This window comes from Podarcis erhardii, assembly GCF_964252035.2.
Source record: "Podarcis erhardii genome assembly, chromosome: 2".
NCBI classification, from domain to species: Eukaryota; Metazoa; Chordata; class Lepidosauria; order Squamata; family Lacertidae; genus Podarcis; species Podarcis erhardii.
This window is the reverse complement of record NC_138498.1, coordinates 24,826,917-24,844,519: the sequence shown is the minus strand read 5'-3', so window position 1 is coordinate 24,844,519 and position 17,603 is coordinate 24,826,917. Positions and strand designations below refer to the sequence as shown.

Here is a 17,603-nt window from a genome sequence, read left to right as displayed (position 1 = left end):
AGTACAGAGCTTCGGCTTAAAAAAAAGATGATTGAGAAAGGCCGCCGTTTTCGAGCAAAGGGTCAAAAGGTCCACATGTATTAGAAAATTAATAACCTTAATGCTTAGGGCACGACCCTTCCTTGTGCAAGGAAGTAGTGCCTGCATGTGGCAAGACTTGTGGTTCCATCTAGCGCAGTGCTGTAAACACAATCTGTCAGCAGCCCTTTGGGGGCTCAGACAGGAGTTTATTCTTTCCTCCCCCTCCTCTAGGGGGCAGCACACAAACAGGTTCATGCACTAGCAGGGTAGGGGTGGTGTCCCAGTGCCTCCTGCACCCTCCCCACTCCCCACAGAGGTGCACACCATGCTTTTAGAGCACTTTCGAAGCACACAGCCCTGCAAATAATTCTGGTCGCTGTAGTTTGTTAAGCGTTGATGGGAATTGCAACTCTGGGAGGGTGAACTGCAGCGGCCCAGAATTCTTTGAGGGAAAGAATGCACCTTGAATGGGCTTTAAAGGTATACAGTGGTACCTCAGGTTAAGTACTTAATTCATTCCGGAGGTTTGTTCTTAACCTGAAACTGTTCTTAACCTGAAGCACCACTTTAGCTAATGGGGCCTCTTGCTGCCGTGCGATTTCTGTTCTCCTCCTGAAGCAAAGTTCTTAACCCAAGGTACTATTTCTGGGTTAGCGGAGTCTGTAACCTAAAGCGTATGTAACCTGAAGCACCTGTAACCTGAAGCGTATGTAACCCGAGGTACCACTGTACTGTTTGCAGGCTTTTGGTGCCTTCTGTCAGGTTGGATAATTTGTACACCTAGCCCAGACCTGTCTAATGTTCCAGGGTCTAAGGCAGAGGATGTGTTTGTCACCTGCTGTTCTTGGATATTTTTGACTTGAGATGCAAAGCAAGGGCTCTCGAACTGAGCTAGGGAACCCAACCCCCCCCCCAAAAAAGGGAGTGGTGGGAAGAGAGACGAGAAGCATGCACAAACTGCCCATTCCATTGGGCACTGGTTTTGCGCACATGCAATGATGTGGCGACTGTGGATCGAGAAACAAGGCTCTGCTAAGCCCTGTTGTGATCCCTTTGCGCAAAAGTGCAGCATCTTGGCGCAAGGAAGGACCGTGACTTCAGCATATATAAAACATCTTTCTTAAGTGCCCAGAGCATATTGCATGCATTAACTGTCTATTCTGTATAGAAGTTTAAGGAATATGTGAAAAACCATGGGTAGGCAAACTAAGGCCCGGGGGCCAGATCCGGCCCAATCGCCTTCTAAATCTGGCCCGTGGACAGTCCAGGAATCAGCGTGTTTTTACATGAGTAGAATGTGCCCTTCTATTTAAAATGCATCTCTGGGTTATTTGTGGGGCATAGGAATTCATTCATTCCCCCCCCCAAAAAAATATAGTCTGGCCCCCCACAAGGTCTGAGGGACAGTGAACCGGCCCTCTGCTGAAAAAGTTTGCTGACTCCTGGCCTAAACAAACCACTCACTATCTGTAATCAATAAAGTTGTGGCCAAAATTATGCCAATAACCTAAAATTAAATTCCGTGTCATGTGCGTAATTATTTTTGGGGGTAGCTCCTGGGGGCCTTCACACACAAGGAGGGCTGTACCCAGAGCCAGGATACTTGGGAAGCAGCATAACTGTCATGGTGGAATTACAGATGGTTTGGCTTTGCTTCTGCCCTCTTTCCCACACAGTGATGTCTCTTTGAAGGACAGGGTGGGTTTCCTTCTCAGCCACAACGACTGTTGATTCTCACATTCATGCACCAAGGGGGCCGGGGGTAGGAGGGATTGTGCTACAAACCTGCATCAAATTTCCTCCTCCAGAAACCACAAACCACCTCCTCATCTCTTTGGGGACTATTTTCCATTCTTGGGAACATAATACAGTGTGTGATTGAGGCCTCCTGTCCTAGGCCGAGCATCATTCCTCTTCCACAGGCGTGAAAGCATGGGCCCGGTAGTTTTCAATGCAATCCAGTTCAGATAAGGATTAGGGGAAGAGAAGCTCAGAAGAGTTGCTATTGGCTGGAGAGAGGATGTTGACCCGGACAGGTCAGTGGGTTAGGAATCAAAGCTAGTAGAACTTGTAGGGTGCCTCAGGGTTCTTGTCCTCTCCCCCATGCTTCTCAACATCTACATGCAGCCGCTAGGAGAGATCATCAGGGGGTTTGGGCTGGGTGTCCATCAATATGCAGATGATACCCAGCTCTACCTCTCTTTTAAATCAGAACCAGTGAAGGTAGTGAAGGTCCTGTGTGAGTGTCTGGAGGCGGTTGGAGGATGGATGGCGGCTAACAGATTGAGGTTGAATCCTGACAAGACAGAAGTACTGTTTTGGGGGGACAGGAGGACTCCCTGATGGAGATCAGTCTTATACATGTTTTTTAGGGAGTTCAGAGCTGAACAGGAACCAAAAACCATACTTTCATAGATAGAGCAGAGCGAAGCCAGAACCTGCCCCAGGTATAACCCAGATGTGCTTGTGTATACAAAAGCCAATCTTCCGTTCAACATTTCCCTCCAAAGTGAGCATCTGTACTCAAATTTAGGATTTCATTTTGTGCCGTATACAAAGAACTGGTTTTTAAAATAAAACAAAAACAAGCGCACATATACGGTCACAGAGAATTGATTTAAAACAACAACAACAACAACAACAACAACAACACACCAAACCCAAACCTCACACACGTTATTTATTTCATTAATTCCCTTTTGCTCTGTGCATCTCCCTCCACAGTTCTTCCTCCCGCCTCCCCTTGTAAATGGTGTTTTTGTCAATCAATATGACTGATGGGAGAGGAAGAGAGAGCGGTGCAGAGCAATTTGTCCGACTTCAGATGGCCTGAAAGACAAACCGTTTCAAAGGCAGGTTGACTATCATTTAATAAGGAGCCATGAGGGTGTTGCATGTAACACACAGTCCCTAGACTGGCCGTTATCCTCAGAGGCAGACGGGCTCAACTTGACAGGGAAGCAAGAGGCGGAGGGAGGGGGGAAAAACCCTGCTGGTTGCAATTAACAATAGATATCATAGGAATGAAAAAGAAGGGTAGTTGGGGGGGGGGGCTGTGTGGCTCTGCTAGTGCCAAGCCTTGGAAGAAGGATTAGTTACCAACCGTTTCTACCAGGAAAAAAATGAGAGCTTTCTGGAGATTGTTGCTTACAAGTGTCAAGGCAAGGTGTGGCAGTGAAGGACTTGCTTTGTGTCTGTGCACACACCACATCAGCCTGTGTGTATGTGTGTGTATGTTACGAGACTTGGCTTAGCTTCCTTGTAAAATCCAGTGTGCATTCATGGCTCCTAAGGGACGCGGGTGGCGCTGTGGGTTAAACCACAGAGCCTAGGACTTGCCAATCAGAAGGTCGGCGGTTCGAATCCCCGCAACGGGGTGAGCTCCCGTTGCTCGGTCCCTGCTCCTGCCAACATAGCAAGTTCAAAAGCACGTCGAAGAGCAAGTAGATAAATAGGTACCGCTCTGGCAGGAAGGTAAACGGCGTTTCTGCACGCTGCTCTGGTTCACCAGAAGCGGCTTAGTCATGCTGGCCACATGACCCAGAAGCTGTACGCAGGCTCCCTCGGCCAATAAAGCGAGATGAGCGCTGCAACCCCAGAGTCAGCCACGACTGGACCTAATGGTCAGGGGTCCCTTTACCTTTTACCTTTACTCTTTGGCTCCTAGCAGAGCAGCGAGCTCACTAGATGCTCCAAGTTGTGAATTGTCTGTGATTTGGGTCCCCCATTTCCTTCTCCCAGCTAGAGGAAAGCTCATGGAGGTGTGAACACATGTGACACAGAATCCCCCTACCAATTGTCAGAGTCCTTGTTGGCCAACCATGAAGTTTGCTCATCGCATCCGAGTTGGCTGCATAGTGTTCAGTGGAGAAGTGGGGCATGGGACCCAATACTTTCTACATGCAAAGCAGATGCTCTACCTAAGAAGAGACCTGCTGGATCAGGCCAAAGTCCCCTCCAATGTATGGTTACCAGATTTTTTCCCCCCCAATGAATCCGGGGATACTTTTCAACTTCAATGGATTTTGTATGGGAACTGATTTGTAAATCCAGGGACTGTCTCCGGGAAACGGGGACATCTAGTAAATGTTGAAGTTGAATTTATTTAACAGCATCATATATTTGTGTGTGTGTGTGTGTGTGTGTGTGTGTAACTCAGCAATTTCCCGACAAATAAATGTCACCAACAGCTTTGATAACATGCTTTCATTGCTTAGATCTACCACCTCCCCGCTTAAAAAAACCCAGAAACCACACGTTCTTCATCTCAGCCATTCTTTCCATTTCTGCCTATATGAATCAGTTCTCTATTGCATGGAACTCCTGCTGGGATTAATTTCACTGTATTTTATTTCATATGGAGAGTGCAAGGTGAAAGGCACCGAGAGCTCATTTCTTTGTGCTGGTTTGTGCGGGGTCAGGAGAAAGTTACTAGGCTGGATGAAAGTCAGGGCGACTTTCACAGGACTTGCGGTCCACTCCATCCAAAAGGCTGAGCGTGGGAAGGAAGTATGCATTGTAAAAGGCTGTGTTTGTCTATATGCTGTGTTTGTGTGTAGGAACGGGGTGGGTGAGTGGGACGACGCTTTAGTTCGCATCTAGATATGAAATCGCCCAATATGCACTTCTCTGAATTTTGTAATGTAGTTTTCAGGCCAAGTAATGTTGTTGTTTTTTTTAAAAAAAGCATAAGCAGGTGTAAAGCGTGCATATCAGTGCCTATATTAGTAGAATACTTTTTTCTGGGGGGACACTGGGGGGGGACGCATATCCTTAAACATTTTGTGAATCTAAGTTTGGCCTCATTGAGGGGCAGTATTTCAATATGAGTATGACAGGGTCTCTCTCTCTCGCTCTCTCTCACACACACCCCACAAGAAACCTTTTTTAAAAAAAAGTATTGAAAGTAAACTGACATATAAACTTCGAGATAAGGACTTCAAAGAAGAATGGAAACTTTTTGCAAATTATTTTAAAAACCCCAAAATGAATTGGACTCTATAGCAGGTTCTGAATAAACATACACAAATTTATTGATTGTTAACATAATAGACAGATAAGTATTTATACAATTTTACAGTATGCAGAGAATAACTTGTGTTGAGAAATCAGAGAGGAGCTGAGGGAAGTCTCGGGGGGGGGAGGAAAGAGGGTTTGATGGGGAGGTGGGAAAAAGGGGGGGAATAATGAATATGATATGTTTTGATATTTTGTTATGTTGAAATTGTTAAAAAAAAATTAAAAAATTGAAAGAATTTCAATTATAAAGAAATAAATCTGGAAATTTTGGTATGGCAACGTGCTAAGAATTTCCTGCTACAGGTCCTTTTCTCACTTCACATCCAACCTTATATTGTGCAGGACATTTTTGTTTGTTTGTTTGTTTATATGTATTTCTAAACCACTTAATATTTAAATATTTCTAATGTCAATAGAACAATTAGAGTCTTGAGAGGAGGAAAGACTAAGATTTTCTTAGAGTTTTAAGTTGTCCAGAAATAATTATCCTGAAAGTTATTCAGAAATAAGGGAACCACTGTAAGCAGATGAAAATACTAGCAGGATCGCAATAACACTTGTAATGTAGCAAATACACGGACAAAATGGAGAGACATAAAACATGGATTATGAAATAATATGCAGTTAAAAAGGATGACAATAGGACTCATGGAGGAGAAGGTGGGCAGTCCAGAGATTCGGTGAAATCTCTAATTATGGATATGTATACTGTATTGTACTGTTATAATTCTATATTTGTAAAACCAAATAAAAATTATTTCAGAAATAATTAATGCAGATAAACCCTTAATATCACAATGTAAGGGTCTGCTCTAAATCATATGACTGTAGAGTTCTTTCTTTTTTCTTTTCTAGCCTTTACTGGCATATAAGTGAAAACAGTAAAATCATAAAAATCATGCAAAGTCACCCAAATACATTGATAATCCAAACACATACAATAGATAACCACCACTGAATAAATCAGGTAATTGTAGATTTAGCTTTAAAGATCTCGGCCAAGTATCCTGAAACAATCTTGGTAGTTTCGGGAGTATCATCCCTCGACAAATATTGGATTACAGACTCTTACAAACTCTATGAGTTGGAACGGACCCTGAGAGTCACCTAGTCCAGCCCTCTGCAATGCAGAAATATCTCATTACCTCAGATTTGTTCAGTGGAGAAGTGGGGTATGGAACCTGAGTCCTTCTAAGTACAAAGCAGGATCAGGCCAATACAGCATCTCTGTTCTCACAAAGATCAACCAGATGCCTATGGGAAGCCTGCAAGCAGAAGTATGAGCACAACAGGAATCTCCTCACTTGAGGTTCTCAGCAATGGATATTCAGAGGCATACGACCTGCAACAGTGAAGGAAGAACATCGCCCCTGATAGGCTTGTCCTCCATGAATTTATCTAATCCTTTTTTTATCCTTTTTTTTTAAAAAAAAAAGCTGCCCAAGTTGTTGGCCATCACCAACATACAGTGGTGCCTTGGTTCTCAAGTGCCTTGGTACTCAAACAACCTGGAACCCAAACACTGCAAACCCGGAAGTAAGTGTTCTGGTTTGCGAACTTTCTTTGGAAGCCAAACGTGCTCTGTTTTGAGTGTTACGCTTCCGATTTGAATGCCACACTTCCATTTTGAGTGTTACACTGAGGTCTGTCTGTTTTTGCTATTTATTTTGTTGTTTTTGTGACTGTGTGGAACCCAGTTCAGCTACTAATTGACTGATTGATTGATTGATTGATTGATTGTGTGATTGTAGTACATTGTTTATTGCTTTCATTTTATGGATCAGTGGTCTTGTTAGATAGTAAAATTCATGTTAAATTTCTGTTTTAGGGGTTGTTTTTAAAAGTCTGGAATGGATTAATCCATTTTGCATTACTTTCTATGGGAAAGTGCGTCCTGGTTTTGGAACGCTTTGGTTTTGGAACAGACTTCCGGAACGGATTAAGTTAGGGAACCAAGGTACCACTGTAGTTTGAAAGTGAATTCCTACCACTACTCCTGAACAACAACCTTTTGCCAAATGAAAAGCAGCTCCAGGTTGCTGACACTTAAGTCCAAGTGAACAAAGAATGGTTAAAAGTTCCTACACATAGCGGCAAAGATGGAAGAATGAGGAAACTCCAACCAAAGAACAGTGGCAAGAGAAATTGATGAACTATGCAGAAATGGCTAAATTGACATACAAATTGAGAGATAAGGACAACTGTGACTTTAAAGAAGAATGGGAACTTTTCACATATTACTTAAAATGACAACAAAACGAATTGGACTCCTTGGCAGGTTTTGAATAAACATACACAAATCTATTGATTGTTAATGTAGTAGATAGATAATATAAGGATTTATATTATAATATAAGGATTTATACAATTTTACAGTATGCAGAGAACAATATGAGTTGAGAAATCAGAGAGCTGAGGGAAGTCTGGGGGGGAGGGAGGGAGCGTTTGATGGGGAGATGGGGGAAATGGGGGAAAATGATGAATATGAGATGTTTTGATATTTTGTTATGTTGAAATGGTTAATATTTTTTTTAAAAAAAAGTTCCTTCACATAGATTAAAAAACAGCAACAACTACAAACGAATAGTTAAAGAGAAAATCCTTCTTTGGTATGACATGGCAATTTCTAAGACATTAGCAATTTAGGAATTGGATAGATAGCTTGAAGCTCCCTATAAAATCATGACAGCTAGCAATATCTAGCAACTTATTTGTGATCCTCCTCCTCATTGAGCCAGGGTATTTTCCCTTCCCCCCAGTGTTTTACGGTGCACAGTGCCAATATGACTCTCCCTTTCTCCAGAAAGAAACTTCGCGTTTCTTAATAATCACAAAATTCTCCGGGGGGTGCGGGTGGGTGGGTGGAGGAATCAAGTTGTTTCCTTCTTTCATCATGTCCCTAAAAACCACGAAGCCTGGCTTCAAAAAGGAGGAGGCTTCAAAGTGTAAAAAGCGACAGTGTGCACACTCTGGTCCAGTCAAGCAGCCAGCCAGCCCCTCTCAAGTTTCTGTTTGTGGCAGTCTGATCATTGCAGAGCTGCCGCACCAATTTCCTCCTCTTTTCCCTGAACCGATGCCATCACTCAGTAGACTTGGAGAAAGGTCACAGAATCGTCTGCTTGAGCGGGATCCTTTCCAGGACTCCTGGTCCTCATTTTTGAAGTGAGCAGTCGGGAGGAAGCAAAGAAGAAGAAGAAGAAGAAGAAGCTGTCACTGCAACACAACAAGAACTTTTGAAACATCTGTGAGGATGGGAGGACTCAGCACAACAGCAAAACTCTCAAGTTTTGCTCTTCGCTTCTCACTTTGAGGCATGATCCTGATTTCCCTAAATGTGCTTGAGACAGGAGATAAATGGCTGTCATTGGCATTTCTGTTATGTACAGTGGTACCTCGGGTTACAGACGTTTCAGGTTACAGACTCTGCTATCCCAGAAGTAGTACCTCGGGTTAAGAACTTTGCTTCAGGATGAGAACAGAAATCACGCAGCGGTGGCACGGCGGCAGTGGGAGGCCCCATTAGCTAAAGTGGTACCTCAGGTTAATAACAGTTTCAGGTTAAGAATGGACCTCCAGAACGAATTAAGTTCTTAACCCGAGGTACCACTGTACTGTTCCTCCATTTTCTTTATGAAATATATGTATCTAAAACATTTAATACAGTGGTTTCTCCCGCTGTTCCTCCAAGGAATTCAGGGCATCCTGTATTTTATTTTCACAAGAGCTCTGTAGGATAAGGCAGGGTAATTAATAAGTTTAACAGAGGGCAGTCCAACAACCTCTGGAATACACCTGGTTTGGTTAGTCTTTAAGATGTTATAAAATACAACCACCCCTTGAAAAGATTGGGACTGAGCCAAACTGAAGAGGTAGAGGCTGTGAATATTTTAATGCACCTTGAAAAGGGGACCTGTTTATGTTTTTTTTTATTTTGGTGGGGAGGGAGGTGTGCTCTTAAGGATGTGAAAGCAAAAGGGGAAGGGAATGTGCCCCTGTTGCCTTGGCCCGTTAAAGTTCCAAAGCAGCAGCAGCAGATCAGAAGAAAGATATCTTCAAACAGATGTGGAAAACTGCATGAGAGAGGGGGGGAAACCCACCAGTTGTGTGACTGGCTGGAGATGAAGTAACATGTGGAGAAATGCACAGCATCTCATCTGCAGCCTTCTGCAGCCAGACCATCAGCCCAAAGAGAAAATCACCCTTGGGTCCTCAGCTGCATGGCTTATGCCTATAGGTCTTTTAACTACAAAGATGGACAGTGGAATGTCCAGGTGCCATGGCTATAATGGGTGGAAGCATTCCCTGCACGGAACATTTTTATCTATCTATCCATCCCACAGTCTAATCATCATCACCACCGTCATCATCAAATCAAACATGCTTTACCTCCACAGTTGGAAGGCAATATGGCTCTGTCAGGCTTTGGGGGATCAGATCCCTCCCTCAGTGGCAGTAAATATGCAGATCAAAGGAAAGGAGCATTCTTACCAGTTAGTTTCTTTAATAATCACAGTGAGAGACAAAGGAATGCATATCTCTCTAGAAATGGCATTGCTCCCAGTAAAGGTTCACCCCCTCCGTCCCCATTAATCTACGTCACTCCTGCATTGGGAAAGGAGAAGGGGGGTCAGGAATACTATCCAAAGACATTGCATCTGCCAGCTCTCTCTCTCTCTCTCTCTCTCTCTCTCTCTCTCTCTCTCTCTTGGCGTTTCCTCTTCCAGCCGTTCCTCACCCGGTATTTCCCAGCTTTCCCCCTCTGGACTTTGCCCTTCTACAAACCACTGTTCTAAATCAATACTGTCCTCCTGCCCTTGGGAAGGTTCAAGGGAAGGGGGGTGAGGCTCCCATCATTCCTCCTCAGTCCAGCCCCTGACAGCCTCCGAATAGGGAGAGTGATGTTATATGTAGGTCCTGTTTGGTCACTGTGTAAACAGGGTGAAGGACTAGGTAGGTCTTCCCTAATGATCCATATCCTTTGTTGTTGTTGTTGTTTAGTCGTTTAGTCGTGTCCGACTCTTCGTAACCCCATGGACCAGAGCACGCTAGGCACTCCTGTCTTCCACTGCCTCCCGCAATTTGGTCAAGCTCATGCTGGTAGCTTCGAGAACACTGTCCAACCATCTTGTCCTCTGTTGTCCCCTTCTCCTTGTGCCCTCCATCTTCCCCAACATCAGGGTCTTTTCCAGGGAGTCTTCTCTTCTCATAAGGTGGCCAAAGTATTGGAGCCTCAGCTTCAGGATCTGTCCTTCCAGTGAGCACTCAGGGCTGATTTCCTGAAGAATGGAGAGGTTTGATCTTCTTGCAGTCCATGGGACTCTCAAGAGTCTCCTCCAGCACCATAATTCAAAAGCATCAATTCTTTGGCGATCAGCCTTCTTTATGGTCCAGCTCTCACTTCCATACATCACTATTGGGAAAACCGTAGCTTTTACTATATGGGCCTTTGTTGGCAAGGTGGTGTCTCTGCTTTTTAAGATGCTGTCTAGGTTTGTCATCGCTTTTCTCCCAAGAAGCAGGCGTCTTTTAATTTCGTGACTGCTGTCACCATCTGCAGTGATCATGGAACCCAAGAAAGTAAAATCTCTCACTCCCTTCATTTCTTCCCCTTCTATTTGCCAGCAGGTGATGGGACTAGTGGCCATGACCCTTAATGGTGACTAAATCATAGTAAATAGTAAGCTATATACTTATATAAGCACGAGGTGCGCCAGCTCTAGGGGTGGAGGTGTCTTCTGCCCCCTCAATATTTGTTTCAAGAGGGCCCTGCCACCCCCCAGAAAATATTGAGGGGGCCCGGCCTGCATGCTCCGTCAATGCTGGGTGGAACATTTTGTTTACTGGATTATATGCTCTGATCCTGTGGTTTATTTAGGCTCGATCTAGACACACCAAAAAAAGCGTTTTGGGAAAACACACTGCCAACTTCATAGAGGGAAATCACATTGGCCAAAGACGGGACTCCACAGCGCCATCTGGTGTCACAGTATTATAACACACGTAAAGCGTTTTTTCTTTACTAATGTCGCTGAGTCCATATTCCTACAGACCTCTGCTCATGCAACAGGGACTCACCTTCCATCCCTCGTCTTTGCAGACCCCAATGCTCCCTCTAGATCTGATCCAGAGGGTCCCCCCCCAACCCTCCAGCAGAGATTTTTTGAGAGAGTGTGGGGAGCTTCGAGGTGCGCGGTGAGAGGAACATCCCGTTGCACCACTGGAAGGCCAATCTGCTTACACACAGACAGCATTGGCTATCACCCATGGACAAGGGGGAATAGCTATTCTCTTTAGGTTTTTCCACCATTGTACATTGCAAAATTGGATAATCCTGTTGCCCTGATTAAGCTGATTGGTTCAGCTGAATGTTTGCAGTTCCCTGTGTAACTAGGAGGCCACATTGGTGGGTATGTCAAGCCATGCTGGCATTGCCATTGGTAGCCTGGAGGGGGAAGCACAGCAGACAGTATTCCAGAAGACAGAACTGGGCCATCCTGTCCCGAAGGACACCCTTGCGTTCTGTTGCAAGCCCAGAAACAACCTGTTGGAAAATGAAGTATTTGCAAGAAATCAACACTGGATCCTTCAGAAGACAACGCAGTAGGTGCACCAATTAGAAGCGACACAGAGATGTCTGTTGTTCTTGAGTTCATTGTGACAGACAGACAGACAGCCACAGGGGTCGTAAAATAATGGCTCCTTTTATCATATGATTGGCAGCAGAGGGGTGAAAAAAAATAACATATTTTATTTATTTACAGTATCTTTTCATATCTATAAAGAAATGTGAGCAAAGGAGGATCAATATGAAATACGTAAATTGCTAGAAGTTCTTCCTTGTGAATTCTTCCTATGCCCATCTACCCTCCTCCCCCACATTAACAGATTCTCTACAATCTTTTGTGATCCACCTGCCCTTCTAGAGGCCTGTTCCTAGTCTTCATTCTTCCCTTAATTTCTGGACTGATAAACTTAGGCATTAGTGACTTTATTCATGGCTTCGGACACATTTGTAACTGTGGAGAAAAAAAATGTAAGTGCATATTGGAAGCATAGATTTGGTTTGCTAGTACAAATGCCATGTGTCGGATCTGGTATTAAGTTAGGGATTGCCAACCTCTTTGGAAGTTTTGAAAAAGGGCTATGGGTGCCAGTCACAAAATGACTGCCACCTGGACCTGGCAAAAAACAAAATGGCTGCTGTGGTGGCATGGTATAACACAAGATGGTGGCCACATCTTAACAATCAGTAAAGGGGACACTGTTAGAAGGATCTAGAGTGGCTCAATGATCCTCCATGTTTCCTCGAAAACCTTCTACTGGTGATGTTTTGACAGAAAAAGAAGCAGCACCTTCAAACAGAGGTGCCAAATGTGAGAGGAGGATGACAGACCAATACAAATGGCTGCAGAGGCCAGGCCATGGGCTTGCTCCCCTGTACTATGATATGCTTGCTATTTCTTTGTCAGTTTTCTAAGGAGTATATGCCAGGTGGATGCTATTGACTTTGTCCAAACAGATTGCTTGTCTGGCAAGTACTGTGCACTGTTAGCTGTGGCAGAATCAATTCTGGGTAAAAGGACTGAGTTTTCTTCCTCTCCTCAGTTGTGTGTGTGGTGGGGATATATTGTATTCAGGACCCCATTCCCCTCAAGCACATGGTTGGCACAGTCGGAACAGCTAGGTGCACAGGTTACAAAGTGTGGGCAGCCTGTGCTGTGTATATTTTGCATTTTGATCATGACCATTAAAGAAAATTCAGAGAAAGAGAGCAGAAGACCCTATGCCTAACTGTTATTGGAAAAGCTAAAATGTAGAGATGCCCCATGAAGAAGCAAAAGAGCTGATCAATGGCCATGCTAAATGCATTTTGCATGACAGTTAGAAGAAGTCTATTCCGTTTCATTTTGATTCCTGCCCGCCCCCCATATTTTGAAGATGAAAATAAACAAAGCCACTGAGGGTCTTCTTTCCACATGAAAAATTGACATTGCAGTTGTGGTTTTTAAAGAATAGCTTTTACCAAACAGCAAATATCAAAATGCCATTAAATATTGATAAAGAAAGTTTACTAAATTAAGGAAAGAAAAAAGTGGCTGGAAGTCTTCTAAAGTCTTTACATTTTTATGCTGCTGTTCCCAGGAATGTGGTTTTTTTTAAAACAACAACAACAACAACAACAACAACAACTTCTTATCTTCCTGAGCGAAATACTCTGGAAGGCATATTTGAATGTTCATGGAGTGGATCTATGTGAACTGGCTAAAGGGAATTCTCTTTAGAACCTGGTGAGAATTCTGCTGGATCAGACCAGAGGCTGATCAAGGGCAGCATTTTGTTTCTGCAGTGTCCAACCAGAAGCCCATGGAGGCATGAGGACGATAGCACTCTTCCCCTCATGTTTCTCTAGTAGCCTTCTTCACCATGGATTTCTTTAATCCCTCTGGGAAGCCATCTAAGCTAGCAAGCATAATGGCATTTTATGGTAACAAATCCCATAGTTTAACTATGTGAAGAAGTATGTCTAACTGTTCCAACATTCAGTTTCGTCAGATGGGTTATCTAGTATTATGTTTTTAAACACTTCTATCACACACCTCTTTATTCACCTTCTCTCTAAACTGAGTCACTCCAGTCTCGTGATCATTTTGTTTGCTTTTGGGGGGCATATTTTCATCTTTTTTTGTGTTGCAACCAAAACTGTGCACAGTATTCGAAGTGCAGTTGCATCTTAACTCATTGGAAAGAAAATATGCCCTCTGGCCACACACTCCATTGTCACATCTCTCCTCCCGTTTTGGCACATCTAACATTATTTATAAAACTTTTTTTTATATAAATAACCAGGATTAGATGCTGGTTAAACCACTGTTTCTTGGTTCAGCTGTGTTTTAACAAACCCTGGTGTTCTTTATGGCATGAGAGAGAAGGGAAGAAGGGAGTATATATGGGCCCAACATTCATTCTTGGTCTAATAAACCACAATTTATTAGACTGACAATGCAATCTTGTACATACTAATTCAAAAGTAAGTCCCACTGAGTGCAGTAGAACTTATTTCCAGACATGTGTGCACAGGATTGTAGCCCAAGATTATTACATTTGAACCAGACCTATGAGAGAGAGAGAATGCAAATGTATGTACAGGAAGTGAACTATCATATCTGGATTGCATACACGGGAACTGTGTATTAGCTGTCCACTTCATTATCCACTGGAGATGGGAAACAGATCCTGCAACCCTAAAAATTCCTTCTGATTATGTGTGTGGCATCAGCTAAACGATGAATGAGAGGAAATAGGCATTTAGATTTCATCATCATCATCATCATTTATTATTTATACCCTGCCCATCTGGCTGGGTTTCCCCAGCCACTCTGGGAAGCTTCCAACAAAATATTAAAAATACAATAAAACATCAAACATTAAAAAAATTCCCTAAACAGGGCTGCCTTCAGATGTCTTCTAAAAGTCTGGTAGCTGTTTTTCTCTTTGACATCTGGTGGGAGGGCGTTCCACAGGGCAGGTGCCACTACCGAGAAGGCCCTCTGCCTTGTTCCCTGTAACTTGGCTTCTCGCAGTGAGGGAACCTGCAAGATACAATAAGCCTCTACATTCCCTTAATGTGCTGGATGTTACACATCTTTCTAGAGGTGTTGAGGTAGGGAAGGCCTACCTAGTGAGTCGGAAGGAGGGATCCTCTCCACTGTGCGTAGAGGGAAGGAAAGGGAGCAATACCCAAATCAGGTGGGCATTAAAATATCTTCCACAAATAACTGCACAGTCTGTCTGGACGTACCTTCCTCTAACATGGAGAAGGCCTTCGATAGCAGGGGCAGAATGGAGGCAGGCGGAGCAAGAAAAGAGCTTGGTATGTCAGACACAAAGCCTGGGCTCAGCCCAGTAGGCTGGGGGCAATGCCAACAGCAAGGAAGGTGGCTCTATAATGGAGCATATGCACTGCATGCAGAATGTCTCAGGTTCAATCCCTAGGGCTGGGAGAGAACCTTGCCTGAAACCCTGCAGAAGGCACTGCCACTCAATGTAGACCAGGGTTTCCCAAACTTGGGTCTCTAGCGGTTTTTGGACTACAACTCCCATCATCCATAGCTAGCAGGACCAGTGGTCAGGGATGATGGGAACTGCAGTCTGAAAACAGCTGGAGACTCAAGTTTGGGAAACCCTGGTGCAGACAATCCGTAGCTAGGTGGTCCTCAGGGCTGCCTCAGTATCAGCCAGTGTCCTATGTTCCAACGAAGGAAATAGTAGCCCATGAGCAGAGCAGAGCCAAATCTGGATTTTGGGAGCAGAACAATGCATCTGATGGTCCATTAGCTTGATCCAGCAGGCTCTACTTATCTTCATATCCCAATACTGGCTGAACAATAGTTTCACTGGTCAGCGGGTAAAACCTCAGTTGGTTGGAAGAAGTCTCTCCCCAGAATTTGTATAATAATCTTTTTTTTTTCCTCCCGCAAATGACTCTTCTCTCCGCTCGTCACTACTCTAACTTATGTGACTGGCAATTTGTTTCTTTTTAAGAAGAATTAATTGGGGAGGAGGGAGTTTGCATAAATAAAGAATCTCTTCCTTTAATGCGGATGATTCTGCTGGCAAAATGTGGCACGTGTAAGTGGGGAGGAATTGTAGCATGTCATCCTCCACTTGGAAATCGGCTCCTGAAATCCTGTCTCTTTGCTCGCTGCAGTCGATGGAGCAGTGGGGAACCAGCTCTCCACATTTTGTTAGGGAGTAATTACATTATTCATATTTTATTTATCCCCTCAAAAGAAACAAGTAATTATTATTACACAATCTGTACCCTCCCCCCCGCAAAAAAAATACTGCTTTGGAAAAATTATCAATTATAATCTAGAAGATTGTCCCCCAAGTAAGACTTCAAATGCGTCTCATTACAGATTTTGTTTTGTTTTGTTTTGTTTTGTTTTGTTTAAGGAAGTGTGGTGGAAAAAACAAAGAACTGCTGTGCCGTTGTCTTTTACTTCTCTTTAATGTCGGGTTCAGAAGTAATGATGGTGAGAACAATCAGCCTTCAAGTCTCTGTTTTCCTGTGTTTACTCATTAAACATGAGAACCAGGTGCTCTCATGGGGAGAAAAGCTCATTGTAACATTGGCTTTAGATATCAAAAAAGCCTTTCACCTTTCACTAACAAGCATAACTTCACAGGCAAGGGGGCTGAGATAAATAAAGGAATAAATAAAGGAAGGGGGCCTGCTTTAAAATGAAATGGCGGGGCCCGATCCTGTAAACAAATACTTCTGGCGTGGGGGCAGAAGACTCCCCTTCTCTTGGAGACGAATCTGACGGAACACAACAAAGCTTTGCCTCACGCAAAGGCTATGCAGATGGAGGTGCTTTGCCATATTTTGGTCTCTTGCACATGTTACCGGAGTAGCCTCAACCTTAAATCAAATGCTGCCTATAAAAACAATGATAAACTAGACCCAGTTCCAGAATATAATTTTGTGACAGGAACATGTGGCACACCAATGTCTCTTAACTCTTCACCCTTCCTTCAGCCTGACCTCACCACCACCACCCTTGCCTTTGGGATCCTTGTCCTTTATCTCCCCTATTTCCTGGCCCCTCTTCCAGGCCCTCAGCCTCCTGTTATGTGAGATTTTGATCCCAGCCAAGCAGACAATTTTCGCTTCCCTCGCAGAAGTTGGATTGCAAACCTTTTACTTCCAGGAGCAGCTGAACACTCTCTTCCAATCAGGGGCTTTATCACCATGAACAATATTTTAGACAATATTTTATACAATAATTTAAATAAATAAGAGAAAGAAAGAAAGAAAGAAAGAAATCCGAGTCCCCTGACCTAGGCTTCTTCTCTTTTGTCTTCCTTTCAGGAAAGGGAAGGTGAGAAAGGGTGAAGAGAGAGAGAAGAGTAGAAAGTCTCCCAGTTGATTTATCTCCCGAGGTGATGGTCTCTTCAAGAACTAGAGGCAGCACTGGTGACCAGGGTTGGCCTGGTAACAACAACAACAACAATTTATTATTTATACCTTGCCCATCCAACTGGGTTTCCCTGGCCACTCTGGGTAGCTTCCAACAAAATATTTAAAAAACAATAAAACATCAAACATTAAAAAATTCCCTAAACAAGGCTGCCTTCAGATGTCTTCTAAAAGTCAGATAGCTGTTTATTTCCTTGACATCTGATGGGAGAGTGTTCCACAGGGCGGGCACCACTACTGAGAAGGCCATCTGCCTGGTTTCCTGTAACTTTGCTTCTCACGGTGAGGGAACCACCAGAAGGCCCTCAGAGCTGGACCTCAGTGTCTGGGCTGAATGGTGAGGGTGGAGATGCTCCTTCAGGTATACTGGGCCGAGGCCATTTAGGGCTTTAAAGGTCAGCACCAACACTTTGAAGAGTGCTCAGAACCCAGTTGTGTCCCACTAACAAGGGGGCCAGTTGGGCCCCTTGCCGAAGGGCTCTGGAGATCCTAGAGTGGTAGCACCTCATTGAGCTCCCCGTCTTGCATGTCTGTTCTGTTCTTTTTGGTTTTTATTTCTTCTGATGCCATTCCACAGAAT

At 43.9% G+C, this 17,603-nt stretch overlaps 1 long non-coding RNA gene across 2 annotated transcripts; it reads left to right on the top strand.

Annotated features, from left to right (window-relative positions):
- Positions 1-11,301: 11,301 nt before the first annotated feature.
- Positions 11,302-17,131, top strand: LOC309335153. 2 transcript variants are annotated; one of them, XR_014153401.1, is made up of 3 exons: positions 11,302-11,640; positions 15,997-16,076; positions 16,916-17,131. It is a non-coding gene; the product is annotated as an uncharacterized lncRNA (long non-coding RNA). The 2 variants fall into 2 exon arrangements; XR_014153402.1 differs by lacking the exon at positions 11,302-11,640 and adding an exon at positions 11,703-12,413.
- Positions 17,132-17,603: the final 472 nt, after the last annotated feature.